At 40.0% G+C, this 14866-nt stretch overlaps 1 protein-coding gene across 3 annotated transcripts in view; it reads right to left on the bottom strand.

Annotated features, from left to right (window-relative positions):
• SCUBE2 (signal peptide, CUB domain and EGF like domain containing 2) overlaps nt 1–14581 on the bottom strand; it is a 115903-nt gene extending 101322 nt beyond the window's left edge. Inside the window, exons 1-5 of one of the 3 annotated variants that reach the window (XM_054524697.2) lie at nt 13272–14581; nt 12698–12830; nt 8464–8647; nt 5515–5602; nt 4279–4328 (exon numbers count right to left, since the gene is read on the bottom strand). The gene's annotated coding sequence lies outside the window, so the exon portion shown is untranslated. Of the gene's footprint in view, nt 1–4278; nt 4329–5514; nt 5603–8463; nt 8648–12697 lie in introns of all 3 variants that reach the window. The other 2 variants (XM_054524696.2, XM_054524698.2) reach the window with 2 other exon arrangements.
• Nucleotides 14582–14866: the final 285 nt, after the last annotated feature.

Genomic DNA, 14866 nt, shown 5'->3' with positions numbered 1-14866 from the left:
TATAAATTACATGACATTCATAAAATAGAACATTAAGTAGCTATAAAAATGAATGAAGGTGCTCTTTATGTTCTAATATGGAAAGATCTCTAATATACAGTTTTAAATGGGAAAAAAGTACAGAACAGTGCATATATTTTGCTACTTTTTGTGTAAAGAAGGAAGAAAAACAAGAATATGTACTTATATTTGCTTGTATATACATAAAGAATCTCTAGAAAGATACATAAGAAAAAGAAGATGGTTACCAAAGGCACAGATGGGAATGGATAGATGGGAGTCAAGGATGGGAGGGGGACTTTCTCTTTATACTTTGAGTTGTTGACATTGTGACTATATTATCATGAGAGGAGGAGAAGCAGGAGGAGGAGGAGGAAAACTGGAGTAGAGGTGATTTTTATTGTCATAACTACCAAAGTACTTAAAATTGAATGAAGTCCAGATCACAGTCACTTTTGAGAATCTCAATGCTCATCACGTGGGATTTTTCAATGTGAGATTTGCTCATAGTTCATTTTCAGCCACAGAGTACAGCACTGACTTTCAACTGCTGCCTTAGAATTGTTGACATGATTATGGTGAATTATACTCCTGACCAATTTGGGCTAAATAGGCAACAGATAACATCTTTTAAATTTTTGTGGCAACATTGGTAACTATTGCCTACAGCCTGTGAGAAAAGAATAGGCAATCAAAACACACACACACACAAACACACACACACACATATTCACACACACACACACACACACACACTTTGGCCAGTGTGATTCTATATGGTTAAAATCATCATATAAGATTGCTGATGTTGGCTGGGCGTGATGTCTCAGGCCTATAATCCCAGCACTTTGGGAGACTGAGGCAGGTGGATCATGAGCTCAGGAGTTCGAGACCAGCCTGACCAATATGGTGAAACCCCGTCTCTACTAAAAACACAAAAATTAGCCAGGCATGGTGGCAGGCGCCTGTAGTCCCAGCTACTTGCGAGGCTGAGGCAGGAGAATGGCTTGAACCCAGGAGGCAAAGGCTGCAGTGAGCCGAGATTGCGCCACTGCACTCCAGCCTAGGTGACAGAGCAAGACTCCGTCTCAAAAAAAAAAAGATTACTGATATTAGGAATGCTGTAATCCTTTTAAATTAGCTCACAGAGCCTATTAATGAGATAATGAGTTAAGATGTGACCTGTGAGTCCTTATAATTATCTACAATTCAGTTATTCCAGGTAATTGTCTACCCTTTCACTTATTAATAGGTCAACACAAAGTCAGCTTGTTAATTAGCTATTTCTGAAATATTGTTCATACCAGTGATCAAGGGAAAACAAAAGGAAGAGAATAACAAAAAGAAAGAAAATAGAGTTTGATATGGTTTGGCTGTGTCCCCCCTCAATCTCATCTTGAATTGTAATCCCCATAATCCCCTCATGGGAGGGACCCAGTGGGAGGTAACTGAATCATGGGGGCAGTTTCCCCCATGTTGTTCTCGTGATAGTGAGTGAGTTCTCACAAAATCTGACGATTTTATAAGCGTCTGGCATTTTCCCTGCTGGTACTCATTCTCTCTCCTGCCGCCCTATGAAGAGCTACCTTTCACCATGATTGTAAGTTTCCTGAGGTCTCCCTAGCCATGTGGAACTTTGAGTCAATTAAACCTCTTTTCTTTATAAGTTACCCAGTCTTGGGTATTTTTTTCATAGCAGCATGAGAATGGACTAATACAGAGTTCATATATCTTGTATCAAAAACTAGGCATCATATGTGACAAAAGCAGCAGGGACTTTATATAAATATATTCATAGAAAAAATAGCCCCTGTTTTTATCTTGCTACCATGACTCCAAAGGGGTGAAGCCAAAGTTTCTACAATGAACATGCATTACCTTTATAATTAATAAAAGAGGCCAGGCGTGGTGGCTCATGCCTATAATCTCAAAGATGTGGGAAGCCAAGGCAGGAGGATTGCTTTAGCCCAGGAGTTTGAGACTAGCCTGGGCAACATAATGAGATCCTGTCTCAACTAACTAACTAACTAACTAACTAACTAACTAACTAAATAAATAAATAAATAAATGAAGCTAGGCACAGTGGTGTGCGCCTGTAGTCCTAGCTACTCATGAGGCTGAGGCAGGAGGATTGCTTGAGCCCTGGAGTTCAAGAAACAGTAAGCTATGATCATACCAGTGCACTCCAGACTGGGTGACAGAGCAAGACAGGAAAAAAAAGAAAGGAAAGAAAAGAGATTTTAAAATGTAAACAAGTATAGGCTGAGCATGCAGACAGGCCTGATGTTAACTCTGATTCTGTCATTTATTATCTACAGAATCTTGGGCAGGTTGCTTTAACCTCTCTGAGTCTCAGTTTTCCCACATGTAAACTGAGGATAATCATACCTGCTTTCCAGGCTGTAGTGAGCTGTGGATGGACGATGTTTTTGAAGCACTGAGTGAAGGCTGTGGCACAGAGTAGGCACACAGTAAAAAGGATTCCCACCCCCCACCCACCCAGTGGAGGCAAGACCCAAGGAAGTCAAGCCCAACCTGGACCACAGTTACTGAGTTTCTCCATTCCATTCAGGCTATTCTGTGGCCATATAAAAGAACACGTACTTGTCCCTGCTTGTTGGAAGAAACCTGGTTATTAATCTATACCCATCCCATGATTGTAATTAGGACACCTGGAATTTTTGGAAATAAACTAGCTCTGTCCAGATCTCAGAAAAGTGTTTTCCTTATTATGCTAGTGAAAAGGTTTCAGTGCAGGAAATGGAAATGGCTGTAGATATTGTAAGCAGAAAGGTCTACAATAGAGAGAATTAAGAGCTTACAAAATGATTAGAAGAGCTGGAGGGGTGAGCTCTAGACTGACCTTCAGGAAGGATTTTTAGGAGACAACAGAACTGACCCAGCTGGGAAGCCACTACTTCTCAGCAACCACGGGACAAACTTCAAGAACTCACTAAGTAGTTCAGACACCTGAGCTTGAACTCTGTCACTTGTTATCCATGTAACCTTGAACACATTGCTTGAATTCTCAAGAATCAAGACAAGGAAGTTGGCATCATAGCCACTGCTTCTCTGTATCTATAATCTGGTTAATAGATTCATCACCACAATCTTTTTTAATCAAAAACAAACAAAGCTAAAACCAATTGGGAAACAGCCTCTGCCTCATCTAAACTTTTCAAATCTCACATGAGTACATTTCACTAGTAGAAAGTCATGTCCAGAACCCTAGCTGCAAGGGAGCTTAGAAATGCCATTTTTTAGCTTGTCAGGCTCTCAGTGCAGAAAGGCATATGAGAAACAAATTTATCACAGAAAGTCATTCTCTTGGAAATTGGGGCAACCTCAGCCAACACCTATTTGTCTGCATAGGCTCCAAGAGTAGTCATAAGTTTATGCTCATTATGCTCACTGGAAGATGTAGTAGGCATTTGGCTGCCTTGTAAGTATACATCACTCCTCTCTAACAATGCCCAGCTTTTAATTTATTAATTTCATTCGGATATCTACCTCTCCTCTAAGCAACACATGCCTTCGGAAAACTGACCCCAATTCCAGCTCCAGCGGTGGAACCTAATTAAATTAGCACATTCTATCTTTCTGGTCACAGACATTGGTCTAAAGGCAGGCATGTTAACAAAGCCAGAAGAATCATGATGAGAAGCAAGAATTCAAGAATTTTGCTTGAATTGCTGACACAAAAGCACTCTTATGTCTGCTTGACGTAATCAAGAAAACAAGTAGTCCTTGCTTCTGTCTTGCTACCATGGACAAAGCCAACCTGAGGACAAAGCTCATACACAGAAGAGGGAAGAGCCTGGAATCTCAGAGAAATAGAATTGGGCCCTGCTCAAACCTTACCTGAACTCTATATTAGAGTTATGTAGAAAGAAACTGATTAATGGGTTTAGCAGCAGCTAAAGTGAATTGGGAAAACAGATTGGAAGAAAATATCCACAATGAATAACCAGATTCATGGAGAGGCAAAGAGATTGAAAATACAGATATGAACATAAAAGACATACAGAATACAGTGCTAAGGTCTAACATATGTGTAAACAGAATCCTGGAAGAACAGGAGAGAAAATTTGAAAAAGCAGTATCTAAAAGGATAGTGGATGAAGAATTTCTAAAACTGACAAAAGACAAAGCCCCAGATTCAGGACACACTGTGAAACCCACGCTGAATAAATACCACATTCAGGCAAATCATAGTAAATTATTTTTTAAAAATGACAAAGAAACAATATCAAAAACAGTAAGGAATCGAGAGATTACCTTGACTGGAACAACAACAATGAGGCTGCCAGGTAACTTCTCAGTGGAAACTGTAGAAGCCAGAGACAATGGAATATCTTCAAAGTTCTGAAAGAAAATAAGCACTAACCCAGAATTTAATACCCAGCTAACATGTCCTTCTAAAGGACGAGATTATTTAACTCCAGCAAACCCCTGTTAATGGAAAATACTAAAGGGTGTTCTTCAAGCAGAAGAACACAGGCATTCTAGACACAGGCATTAATGAAGAACATCAAAAAAGGGAGAAGGCTAGATAACTATTGTATTTTTAAAATAATAACAATAATGGAATAACATCTAATGGGTTTAAATATATACATTTAATATTAAATATATTTTTATTACATATATTTATTGTTGTACATAATATATATAAATATATGTATATATATATATATATAGAGAGAGAGAGAGAGAGAATTAAAATATATAGCAACAGTAACTATAAGTCCAGACAAGAAATGAAGTTATTCTAAAGGTCCTTACATTGTCTGGAAAGAGAAAGAGTAATAATTTAGATTAGACATTGATAAGCCAGTGCGTATTATAATTTCATGGGTCACTACTAAAAGAAGAGTAAAGGAATAGAATTACCAAGCTAACAGAAGGGGAAAATAAAATAATTGAAGAATTCAAAGAATTGAAATTATACAGATTGTGTAAGTGGGTTTTGGACACAGCTTAAGCTAAAACTAATAAGAAAAAGAACAGCAAATTAAACCCAAGGAAACAACCTAAGTAATTAATCACACTGGTTTATTAAAAGAGAAAAAAAGTACATAATTATCTCAATAGGGGCACAAAAATCTTCTGATAAAAGTCAACATCCGGCCGGGTGCGGCGACTCAGGCCTATAATCCCAGCGCTTTGGGAGGCCAAGGCGGGCGGATCATGAGGTCAGGAGATCGAGACCAGCCTGACCAACACGGTGAAACCCCATCTCTACTAAAAATACAACAAATTAGCTGGGCGTGGTGGCAGCCACCTGTAGTCCCAGCTACTCGGGAGGCTAAGGCAGGAGAATGGCATGAACCTGGAAAGCGGAGCTTGCAGTGAGCTGAGATTATGCCAGCCTGGGTGACAGAGCGAGACTCCTTCTCAAAAAAAAAAAAAGTCAACATCCATTTATGATAATAATGCTTAGCAATCTAAGGGTAGAAGGGAATTCTCTTAATCTGATAAAGAATATCTACCCCAAACCTAGAGCAAACTCACATTTAATGGTGAAAACTTAAAAGCTTCTCTGCAACAGGGAACACAGTAGAATGCCTGCTATCATCACTTCAACATTGTACTAGGAATCCTAGGTAAGTCAATAAGACAAGAAAAAGAAATTAAGTCTAAGGGTTGGAAAGGGATAAAAATGAATTATTCACAAACAATATCAATGTGGATTTAGAAACTTTTTTAAAGTACAGGCATACCTCAGAGATATTATGGGTTCAATTCCAGACCACCACAATAAAGCAAATATTACAATAAAGTGAGTCACACAAATTTTTTTGTTTCCCATTGCATATAAAAGTTATGATTGGGCAGGAATGGTGGCTCACACCTGTAATCCCAGCACTTTGGGAGGCCAAGGTAGGTGGATTGCTTAAGCTCAGGAGTTCAAGGCTAGCTTGGGCAACATGGCAAAACCAACTCTACAAAAATTACAAAAATGAGCTGGGCATGGTGGCACAAGCCTGTGGTCCCAGCTACTTAGGAGGCTGACAGGTGGAAGGATTACTGGAGCCCAATAGGTCAAGGCTGCAGTGAGCTGAGATCATGCCACTGTATACCAGCCTGGGTGACAGAATGAGATCCTGTCTCAAAAAAAAAAAAAAAGTTATGTTTACACTGCACTATAGTCTATCGTGCAATAGCATCATGTCTAAAAATGTACATTCTTTAATTTAAAAATATTTTATTGCTGAAAATGCTAACAATCATCTGAGTCTTCAGCGAGTTGTAATCCTTTTGCTAGTGGAGGGTCTTGCCTCAATATTGATGGCTGCTGACTGCTCAGGGTGGTGGTTGGTGGCTGAAGGCTAGGGTAACTGTGACAATTTCTGAAAATAAGACAACAATGAAGTTTGCCACATAATTGACTCTTTCTTTCACAAAAGATTTGTCTATAGCATGCAATGCTGTTTGATGGGATTTTTACCCACAGCAAAACTTCTTTCAAAATTGGAGCCAACCCTCTCAAACCCTGCCACTGCTTAATCAGCTAAGTTTACATAATTTCCTAAATCTTCTGTTGTCATTTCAACAGTGTTCGCAGCATCTTCACCAGGAGTAGATTCCATTTCAAGAAACCACTTTCTTTGTTTATCCTTAAGAAGCAACTTCAAGTTTAATCATAAGATTACAGCAATTCAGTCACATCTTGAGGCTCCACTTTTAATCCTAGTTCTCTTGCTGTTTCTGCCACATCAGTAATTACTCCCTCCACTGAAGTCTTGAACCTGTCAGAGTCATGCATGAGGGCTGGAATCAACTTCTCCCAAATTCCCATTAATGTTGATATTTTGACCTCCTTCCATTAATCATAAATGTTCTTAATAGCATCTAGAATGGTGAATCCTTTACAGAATATTTTCGTTTTGCCCAGATCCATCAGAGGAATCACTATATATGGCAGCTATAGCCTTATGAAATGTATTTCTTAAATAAGACATGGAAGTCACACCCACTCCTTGATCCATGGGCTGCAGAATGAATGCTGTGTTAGCAAGCATGAAAACAACATGAATCTCCCAGTACCTCTCCATCAGAGAGCTCTTGAGTGACTAGGTGCATTGTCAATCAGCAGTAATATTTTGAAAGGAGTCTTTTTTTTTTTTTTTTTTTTTGAGCAGTAGGTCTCAACAGTGGGCTTAAGAGATTCAGTAAATCATGCTGTAAACAGATGTGCTGTCATCCCAGCTTTGTTGTTCCATTTATAGAGCACAAGCTGAGTAAATGAGCACTGGCTTCAACTTAAAGTCACTAGCTGTATTCGAGCCTAATAAGAGAGTCGGCCTGTCCTTCGAAGTTTCAAAGCCAGGCACTGACTTCCCCTCTCTAGCCATGAAAGTCCTAGATGGCATCTCCTTCCAAGAGAAGGCTGTTTCATCTACATTGAAAGTCTGCTGTTTAGAGTAGCCACCTTCATCAGTGATCTTAGCTAGATCTGGATAACTTGCTGTAGCTTCTCCATCAGCACTTGCTGCTTCACCTTGCCCTTTTACACTATGAAGATGGTTTCTTTCCTTAAACTTCATGAACCAACCTCTCCTAGCTTCTGACATTTCTTCTGCAGCTTCCTCACCTATCTCAGCCTTCGCAGAGCTGAAGAGAGTTAGGGCCTTGCTCTGGATTAGTCTTTGGTTTAAGGGGATGTTATGGCTGGTTTGATCTTCTATCCAGACCACTAAAACTTTCTCCATATCAGCAATAAGGCTATTTGACTTTCTTATCATTCATATGTTCACTAAAGTAGCACTTTTAATTTCCTTCAAGAACTTTTCCTTTGCTTTCCCAACCTGGCTAACTGTTTGGGGCAAGAGGCCTAGTCTTCAGCCTATCTCAGCTTTTGACATGCCTTCCTCACTAAGCTTAATCATTTGTAGCTTTGAATTTAAAGTGAGAGACTTGCAACTCTTCCTTTCACTTGAACACACAGAGGCTACTGTAGGATTATAATTTCAATATTGTTTTGTCTCAGGGAATAGGGAGGCCTGAGGAGAGGGGGAGAGATGGGAGACGGGCCAGTCAGTGGAGTAGTGAGAATATACACAACATTTATCAAATTTGCGAGCTTACATAGACATGGTTTGTGGTACCCCAAAACAATGACAATAGTAACATCAAAGATAACTGATTACAGATTACCTTAACAGATATAATAATTAAAAGGTGTGAAATACTGCAAGAATTACCAAAATGTGACACACAGACATGAAGTGAACACGTGCTGTTGGAAAAATGGCACCAACAGACTTGCTCAATGCAAGATTGCCACAAACCTTCGATTTGTAAAAAAAAAAAAAAAAAATGCAATATCTGTGAAGGACAGCAAGTACAGTAAAACAAGCTATGCTTGTCTAGATAAAGTCATTACAATTAATATGGCTAACTGTACTATTGTTCACAAATATTCTACGTGCCTCCCTGCCTTGTTAAACTTAAACATACCTATGTGATTCACTTTGGCTAAGTGGTATGTGTATCTTCTGGGAAGAAGCTTTAGGAGCCAACTCATGGTTAACCATGTTCTCTGTTTTCTGTACCCATGAGAATCTTGAAGCATGTGCTGAGACAGATCCTCTATCAGTCTGGGTCCATGAGCGACTTCAAAGGGCAGGGCTTCCATGCAGATCTGTAGTGGATTTATAGTGTAAGTGAAAGGCAAATGCTGTTTAAAGAAGTGAAAGTTTTTGTTTTTTACTGTAGCATAACCTAGCTTATCCTGATGGATACACTTGAGGTTTCTGGATGTGAGAAACATCAAATGTATTTCTATAAAGTAACAGCAACAAATAGGAAGTTAAAAAAAAATTTTTTTTTGAGGGACAGGATCTTGCTTTTTTACCCAGGCTAGAATGCAGTGGCATGATCACCACTTACTGCAGTCTCAAACTCCTGGGCTCAGGTGATCCTCCTGACTCAGCCTCTCGAGCAGCTGGGATTACAGGTGCATGCCACCATACTCAGCTAATTAAAAAAAAAAAAATTTGTAGAGACAGGTTCTTGCTATGTTGCCTAGGCTGGTCTCGAACTCCTGGGCTCAAGTGATCCTCCCACCTTGGCCTCCAAAGTGCTGTAACTACAGGCATGTGCCACTGCACCCAGCTGAAAGTAAAAATTTAAAGGTACTGTTTGTAATAGCATAAAAAATAGTGAGTACCTTTGGGACAAATATAATAAAATATGTGAAAGACCTCTACCCAGGAAACAATAAGACATTAGAAAATTAAAGAAGATCTAAATTAATGAATATAACATATTCATGGATTCAAAGACTCAATATTATGAAGATGCCAACATTTCTCACATTGATCTACAGATTAAATGCAATCTCAATAAAAAATATTAGCAGTATTGTTCATGGAAATTGACAAGCTGATTCTACAATATATGGAAATGCAAAGAATAAAAAATAGTCAAGACATTCTTAAAAAGAAGAACAAGATGGAAACACTATTAAGTATCAAGACTTATTACAAAGCTACAGCAATTAACTTTGATATTGGCACATAGGTAAACAAATAGACCAATCCCCTTTCTGCGGGTCCAGAAAGGGACCCACATATGTAGAACCTTCTTTTTTGTTTTTTGTTTTTGAGATGAAGTCTTACTCTGTCGCCCAGGCTGGAGTGCAGTAGCACGATCTCGGCTCACTGCAAATTCCATCTCCCAGGTTCAAGCAATTCTCCTGCCTCAGCCTCCCGAGTAGCTGGGATTACAGGCACGTACCACCACATTCAGCTAGTTTTTGTATTTTTAGTAGAGATGGGGTTTCACCATGTTGGCCAGGCTAGTCTTGAACTCCTGACCCCAGATCATCTGCCTGCCTCAGCCTCCCAAAATGCTGGGATTACAGGCATGAGCCACCGCATCCAGCCTGGACCCTTCATTTTTGAAAAAGGTAGTGCTTCAGAGTAGCGGAGAAAGGGCAATCCTTTCAATAAACAGTATTGGGTCCTTTTTTCTTTAAGTTTTTCTTCTCTTTACCTACTGTCTATTTCTTCCAATGTTTTAGCCATTGGATATCCATATTTTTTTTAAAAACTTAAAAATAAAACAACAAAACACCGTACACATTTTTAAAAAATCAATCCAGGTGGATCATGGATCAAAATGTGAAGGGTAGAACAATTAATCCTCTAAAGATAATATAGGAAAATATCTCTATGACCTTTTCTATGGTAAGGAAAGATTTCTTAAATAGAATTCAAAACACACTAAACATAGAAGAAAAGATTGGATTATGTCAAAATTTAAAACTTCTATTCATCAAAATTCACCATTAACAGAGTACAGGCAAACCACAGAGTGAAAGATACCGTGATATGTATTATCAACTAGTAGTTATATCCAGAATATATAAAAAACTATTATAAGCCAAGAAGAAAAGAGCTGAAAAACTAATAGAAAAATGGGCAAGAAACTTAAATGGGCACTTCATCAGAAAGGATATCCAAGTAGTCAATACACATATGAAAAAACATTTGACATCATTAGTCATCATGTAAATGCAAATTAAAACCACAACAAGATATCACTGGATTCCCACCAGAATGGCTAAAAATAAGAAGATTGATGATATCAAGTGTTGTCCAGGATGCAGCACAAGAAGAACACTCATCTCATGCTGGTGGGAGTGAAAATTGATATAACCACTCTGGAAAAGAGTTTGACACATGCTACCTGCCAGCAATTCCTCTCCTATGTATACATGCCCAGCAGAAATGTATGTTCACTTGCACAAAAAACTCTCAAAGAATGTTCTTAGCACCATTATTCATAATAACCAAAGACTGGTAATAACCCAAATACCCATCAACAGCAAAAAAAAAAAAAACTTCATATTACATGGTATATTCATACTATTCAGCAATTAAAATTAATGAACTTCAGCCAGGCACATGGTGGCACATGCCTGTAATCCCAGCAATTTGGGAGGCTGAGGCAGGAGGATTGCCTGAGCTCAGGAATTTGAGACTAGCCTAGACAACATGGTGAAACCCCATCTCTACAAATACAAAAGTTAGCCAAGCACAGTGGTGCACGCCTATAGTCCCAGCTACTTGGGAAACTGAGGTGGGAGGATCTCTTGAGAGGCTGCGGTGAGCCAAGATCATGCCACTGCACTCCAGCCTGGGCAACAGAGTGAGACCCTGTCTCAAAAATTTTAAAAAATAAAATTAATGAATGTCAGCTACATTTTAATAAATGGACGAATTTCACAAAGTTAATGTTGAGCAAAAGAATACACACCATATGATTCCATTTGTAATAAGTTCAAGAATAGGCCATTAGCTCTCAAAGTGTTGTCCCAGGCCAGAAGCATCAGCATCACCTGGTAACTTGTTAGAAATTAACATTGTTAGGCCGGGTGCGGTGGCTCATGTCTGTAATCCCAGCACTTTGGGAGGCTGAGGCAGGCGGATCATGAGGTCAGGAGTCTGAGACCAGCCTGGCCAACAGTGAAACTCCGTCTCTACTAAAAATACAAAATATTAGCCAGCCATGGTGGTGGGTGCCTATAATCCTACCTACTTGGGAGGCTGAGGCAGGAGAATCACTTGAACTTGGGAGGCAGGGGTTGCAGTGAGCCGAGATCACACCACTGCACACCAGCCCAGGCGACAGTGTGAGACTCCATCTCAAAAAAAAACAAAAGAAAGAAATGAACATTCTTGGGTTCTACCCCAGACCTACTGAACCAGAAACTTTAAGAGTGTGTCACAGAAATATGTTTTAACAAATCTTCCAGGTGATTCTGTTATACACTTAAATTTGAAAATCACTGGAAACAACAAAATTAATTTATGGTGTTAGAAGTTGGGATAGTGATGGTTTGGGGTTTAGGAAAATGGGGAAGTGGAGCTCGGGGGCATGAGAGGGTTGTAGGGTCCCAGTGCTGTTCTGTTCCTTGGCCTGGTTGGGAAGTATTCCCAGCCTGTGATGATAGTTCACCGACCTACAAGTACACTTGGGATTTGTGCACTTTGTTGTTTACGTCTTATGTTTCATTTTTAAAAACTAAAATGCTTACTAGAAAGTGCTAGATAATAAAACTGAGGAAATCTTCCAAAAACAAAGCAAAAACAAAAAAACAGAGATGGAAAAAATGAGTGAACAAAGAGATGCAGAACATATAATTTCTCAATAATAGATGTTCCAGAAAGAGAAACAGAGAAAAAGAAGGGAAGGAAAACATCCAAGGGATAACTTAAGAAAAATTCTTAGAACTAAAGCCCATGAATTTCCAAATAAATTGAAAGGGCCTGTTTCTCCATGTTGGTCAGGCTGGTCTCGAACTCCTGACCTCAAGTTATTCACCCGCCTCGGCCTCTCAAAATGCTTGGATTATAAGCGTGAGCCACTGCACCTGGCCCAGGATTGCTATTTTTTGTAGCAAATTTTATAGAACTGACTCTTTATGAGCATTCCAACTTTCATAACAACACAGCTAAAAGCAAAACATGATGCTTTGATTGTGTGATCAGGTGGGTCGATTAAGGTATCTCCATCTCCCCAGAAATGATGCCAAAGATAAGCATTTATTAAAAATGAAGGGATGCTCACAATATCATGTTAAATGGAAAAAGCAGACTACAAAATAATGTGCATATTAATTCTGCTTTAAAAATTAGATGTAGAAGTGTATGTGTACATAGAAGAAAGTCTGAAGGATACACACCAAAATGTTTGGAGTTACTCTCTCTTCTTGATGGGTGGAGATGGGGTATTTTCTTCCATTTGTTTATGTTTGTAGCCCATATTTCTGCCATCTCAGTATCCTCAAATCTTCCAGATTAACGGGATCATGCTTTCTTTTAAGATTGAAATAAAAATGGCTGAAATCTTCATCCTACGTCTTGTGCAAAGTCCATGGCCCTCCCCCAACATCGCTGCAAATTTCCTGGTGCTTAGCTGTCATGTTCACTCCAGTTTCCTCTTCCTGCTGCTCTCAATTTCCCTGGCATCCTGCTTTCTGCAGCTGTTCCCTTCTCTCTGCCCCTAGTTAAGCCAAATACGGAACACTGCCCCTTTTCTTTGATTTCCCCCAAGGAGCATCTTACATGAGGCACTGCTGAGGGGCTACAGCCCTACATGGTACTATAGACAACTTAAAATCTACAGGAACATCTCTGTTTCGACGTGTCCTGGCTGACCCTGCTTCTGGGAGATTTTCACTGGATACTCAGCAGGGGAGAGGGATGGCCTCACTTCTGCCCCCTCCAGGCTCCACTCTGTGCCTTCAGGATACTCACCTGCCACCAAGAGGACACTACCAAATCCTCAGGTTCTTTGTTTTCATATGCAGGAGTGTGAGGCCTTCCTCACAAAATCCGCTTCTTCCAGCAATAAGATCTTGTCTTTTATGTTGGAAATTTCATCAAGAAACCTTTTGAGAGTCATCTCCTCCAACTTGAACAAGCAGCAGGAGTCGGTTCTGGTTGTCTTCCCACTCCGTGCATAATGATTGTGCATTTTCTATCATGACTGTGCATTGCTTTTGTAATTCAACCATTTTCAGCAAGAGAAGTACCAAAAGAAATCAGGAGTGGTTGTTGAAGCAGCATCCACCTGTGAGCAGGTGTAAACATCAAGTCCCAAGGGTCCAGCAACTACCCAAAACCTCCTGCTTTGTGCCAGGCTGAGGGAATGTTCACTAAGGCAGTGTGGCAGGTGGAGGCCAGGACAGGCCCAGAGTTCCCTGGGGCTGCTGAGCCCAGTGTGGGCAGGTTGGCAACAGGACTCCAAAGAGACATGTAGCCAGTACAAACCATGCCCCAGATAAGCGTGATGCCTTCCCCTTTCTTCCATATTGATATCACCTGCCCCAGGCCTGGCACAGGTGCAGCGCCTTCCCCAGAAGCCTTCCCTGACAGCCTCCTTCTTCACCAGCTCTACTATTTATCAGCTGTGTGGCAAGTTAGTTCACCTCCCCCATGCCTTGGTTTCCCCACCTATAAAATGAGGATAAGAATGTTTGTAAGAATCAAATGAGTAATACTTGTAAAGTACTTGTAACAGTGCTTGGCTTAGAGTTAGTACCCTATAATGTTAGTCATCATCACCATCACCATTATGATTTCCACTATGCCCATGGAATCTGCCCTTGACCAAGACATCCACTTGGTCTTGTGTGGGAGGCTGCCTAGGGGAAGGAGGGCCTGATATTATTTATTTCTGTTCACATCCCAGCCAGCAAAGGTGCCAGCACTGAATTTGTGCTCAGTACCTACCTGGCTGATTAAACTTTGGAAAGAAGCAGCAGTCCAGTTAAGAAACCACATGCAAGCATAACTGTCCTGAAACCCTACTTAGTTCTGTGACGTCCCTTCTTAGAAACTCTGAGTTTTCTTTCCCTAGACATGGTCACTATTTCTACCTAGATTCTTTCATAACCCACTCATCAGAGAAATATAAGAACCGAACAAGTGAAAGTAAGACCTCTATAAGGAAAACTATAAAACACTGATGAAAGAAATTGAAGAGGATACAAACAAGTGGAAAGCTATCCTATGCTCATGGATTGGAAGAATTAATATTGCTAAAATGACCATACTGCACAAAGCAATCTACAGATTCAATGCAATCCCTATCAAAATATCAATGTTATTTTTCAAAGAAATAGAAAAAAAATCCTAAAATTCATATGGATCCAAAAAAGAGCCAGAATAGCCAAAACGACCCTAAGCAAAAAGAATGAAGTTGGCAAGCCAGGCACGGTGGCTCACGCCTGTAGCCCTGGCACTTTGGAAGGCCAAGGTGGGTGGATTGCTTGAGCTCATGAGTTCGAGACCAGCCTGGGCAACATGGCAAAACCCCGTCTATATCAAAAATACAAAAATTAGCCGGG

The sequence above is a fragment of the Pongo abelii genome, chromosome 9 (genome assembly GCF_028885655.2).
Source record: "Pongo abelii isolate AG06213 chromosome 9, NHGRI_mPonAbe1-v2.0_pri, whole genome shotgun sequence".
In the NCBI taxonomy this organism is placed as follows: domain Eukaryota; kingdom Metazoa; phylum Chordata; class Mammalia; order Primates; family Hominidae; genus Pongo; species Pongo abelii.
This window is presented reverse-complemented; position numbering and strand designations above follow the sequence as displayed.